Source organism: Sphaeroforma arctica (assembly GCF_001186125.1).
Source record: "Sphaeroforma arctica JP610 unplaced genomic scaffold supercont1.456, whole genome shotgun sequence".
NCBI lineage: Eukaryota > Ichthyosporea > Ichthyophonida > Sphaeroforma > Sphaeroforma arctica.
Window position 1 is genome coordinate 16,104 of NW_014040102.1, and position 4,073 is coordinate 20,176.

Sequence of the window (4,073 nt, forward strand, 5' to 3'; positions counted from 1 at the left end):
ATGTTATTGACTATAAAGGCCGAGCGTGTCTCTTTTATTTATATATTTAGAAACAGGCTACCTAGCAAGTAGCTTGTGTTGACGACTTGACTCTGTGCCGACAATACGTTTTCAAAAATAGGTATTGTCAAAACTCTAAATGTAGCCAATTAGCCGTAGACAACCACCCCGTGTATCGATGAGCTCACACCTTGCTCGTTGTAGTTTAGTTCAATACTTTGATCTCGATGAACGATCGCATAAAAAAAAGCCAAATATTTATGACAAAAAGTGAAAAAGCGTGCTGAAAAAAAAACGATTTTTGTTTATGATGACGAATGTATAGAAACAACCAATAATTTACGGTCAATAGACCTAATGTGCTCATTCCTAGTGATGTCATGCTTGGCCTGGAGTATGTGTGCAACATGTGTTGTGCCTGGACCTTGTTCACTTTGTACTCCTGTAATAAAACCTGTATTAATATAACTGCTGCTTTTTGAGTTTAAAAATAGGTGTATGCTCTTAGAGTTGACTTTTCTTGATTCTTGAAGTCTTAGTGTTCAAATTACAATTGTAAATCGGCTCATCATATGGCTGTCACTGAGTAGATACTAAAATAGAGTAAATAATACAGTATAGAGAGTAAATGTAGGCAAGCAGTATTATACACTTACATATTCATAGTCTTATAGTCTTATGCAGGGCACAGGCTATAAATTACAATACACAGCAGACTGAGCAGAGTCAAGTCTCAACTCTCAACTCTTAAATTCTCAAAGTCTCAACTCTCAAGTCTCAGACTCTGAGTGAACTGGTGAGACCAGACTCCAGGGTCTCAGAGATCAGGGCATCAGGCTCACAGCTCTCACACACACCATGTTGTCAGACACTACAACAGTCAACAACAGTTTCAACAGTCAACACTCGACAGTCAACACAGAACAGTGAACATACAGTCACCACCATGTGATGTGTCAACTGTCAACACAAAGAGAGAGGTACAGAAGTTGACAACTACAATACAATACAACAGAATACAATCTGCCTACAGATAGATATGTAACAGACTGCATATGTCTATACAGACTTCAACGCCCAACAGTCTACACAGGCAACAGCAGTGTAAATACAACTAATCAACTATACAAAACACAAACTGTATAAAATATATAAACCATAGTCAGCTGGCCAGCTGAACTGCGTCAGCCGCCACAGCGCCAGCCGCTCTCACTCTACTAGAGAGTAGAGAGTAGTAGGCCACCTGCGGCCAACTGCCGGCAGTGCCGGGTGCGGGTCCGCGGGAACAGTGAACACCGGGAAGTGTACGGAGTACGGACTACGGTGTACAGTGTACTGTACATATTGAATTTCAGTGGTGTATTTTTAAAAGATATTCTACAAATAGAGTACATACCTTTTTATTTATATGAAAAACAAAAACAATGATCAAGTATATATTTTGGATTTTCGATTCAATCCGGTCGTGTATTCTCGAATCTCGACTCTTGGGAGTCTTGTCTCGACTCTCAACTCTACGGAATAGAAGTTGAACGTAAACGCACTCTACTCTACTACATAGTAGAGAGAGACTATAAGAGAGTCTAGTAGAATCTAAATACTAGAGTACAGACTTGAGAGACCAGAGAGAGAGAGTCTAGACTATACTATATACTATTTAGGCCTGTTTTGCCAACTTTATAAAATTCTGAGGAAATTAATGTTTTTGGAATTGTAGACTGTATTTCGGATAATTTCTTTTCCAGTATTCGCTTAAAAAAATTCTAGCCAGTCCAACAAATTCTGGCTGTAGGGCAGCCCAGAACTTCCTCAAAAAGTCCATTTTCCAGTTGACAAACGCACGAGTCCGTTGAAATAGTGGGTGATTGTCAATTCTATTTTTGTTTGTCGTAAAGCCCCATCCATTGGTTGGAATTAACAGCTAGAATCTGTTCATCATGTATATTTACGTACATACATAAAAATGTGATATACTGTGATTTCAAAAGTGCGCGCTCAAAAAGCCAGAGTAAATTTTGAAATAGAACAGTCTATATCTCTTGTCAAAGGGAAAACGCTGTCTGACCCTCGTTTTCACTTATTAGAGGAAAATTCTGGATTTCGAATTTTGAGAAGAATTTCTTGGTGCAGTCTAGTAATTTAAAGTTGCCAAACGGGACAATCTGAACGAATTTCATGTTTCAAATTGTCCTGAAAATTTTCCAGAATTTCAAATACGCTTCTTAATTTCAGCACGAGGATATGAAATACACAATTTAGTTGCCGGAGTAAGGTGTTTTACTCCATCCAAGAAATTATTTTCACAATTTCATAAAGTTGGCAAAACTGGCCTTCTAGTAGTAGTGTGACTAGAGAAAGTCACTAGCGACTCACACTGCCCGCCCGACCGTAACTGTGTAACATTAATCCATTTCCCGTTTAAAAAAACGTTTTTTTTTCAGATTGGATGAATAAGCGTTTCCGTTCAACTTTTACACTATATGTGCACCCTATATAACTAAAACCAGGTGCATAAATATATAGTTACCAATATTGTCTTAGATATTTGGCGCCAAAAAATATGGCGCTTTGATCCTTATTTCCAAAATAGGTGTATTTAAAAACCTCAAGTTCTACACAAGTGCAAATGTACTTTGATATTTTTAAATTGCAGTTTATTTAGACTCTGGTAAAACGTTTTTATTATTATAATAAAAACCCTTTTATTTATTGTAGATTTGAATAAATATGACACGATTCCTTTTCTTCAGTAATATATTTAAAAAAATATTATTATTGGAACTCCCGAGTCCCGAGTATTGAGTTGTATTGTTTTAAAAAAAAAGAAAACAAAAAGAATTGCGCATACTATATATGACAAATAGTCTGCTCAAGGGTGGGAATTGGAAAATCCAAAAACAACCATTCTCATTTCTTTCCGTTCCAACTTCCAAGAAGACTCCCACAAGTTTATTTATCTAAAAAATATCAACTTCTATTTGCAATTTGGCATTTTGAATGGCCTCCTGTACACAATCTGTATCTTTTTTATTTTATTCAAAACAAAAAATTTGTTAGACAAAAATACTTTTTTATTTTATACAAAACAAAGTTGTTTTTTTTTGGATTTGAAAACAAAAAAGGGGAAAATAGGGCTTTTTATAAAAATAGTTGCAACTTGCAACTTGCATTTTGCAACTCCTATTTTATTTAAAATAAATAAATATAAGCCCATGAATACGTACCAAAAATCTATAAATAGAAAAGGTACTGAACTTTCCAGGATAACTAGGTTTCGAAATTGAAGCCGCCAGACTTCGTCGTACATATATCATATGACGAGTCATTAACGCCGTGTCATTTCGAGTCAAATGTCCGTGTTCTGTAAAATATTCTCTATTAGTAGAGTAGAATAGTAAATACATAATATACATACGACGTGTTATATATCTATATATATATACAGACAATATACATGGCCGATATAATATACATACTTTGAAGCTGTGTGTGAAAAGAAGGCCTGAAAACCGCATATGCTACTGCATACATACACAAGTGGTTTAAATGATATAATGCACATGGTCTAATTGTTGACAGCTTACAGCTCACCTACACGTACACCATGTTAGGCTTAAGGTGTGTATCGATATCTGCAACTGCTCGTGAGTGCGTGCGTGTCGGAAGGAATTGTAGTCGTGTAGCTTAATCTGTATGTGTCTTGCTTGTCCCAGATTCGTATACCACATTGGAGGAACACGTATTTATGTTTTATCAATATGCATTGATAGGATCCCAGTATTGGTTCATTTCCTGTATAATTGCTGAGAATATACAGTGTATATACTGATTTTCATTCTACACGGCTGTTTATCTTCTTCTTCTTCTCTTTCGTATACCTGTTCGTTGCTCACGTGTTTGTTATCAAAACATCAGATGTGGTCTTCAACGGCTGAAGCAGCCTGCGCAGCCAATTATAAAAGTTGGGATATTTCAAAGGTGAGTATATTCAGATATGCACACGTCACTGAAGATGAAGTTCCACTTTGTTTCCCCATTCACTATATATATATACACATGTACATATATATATA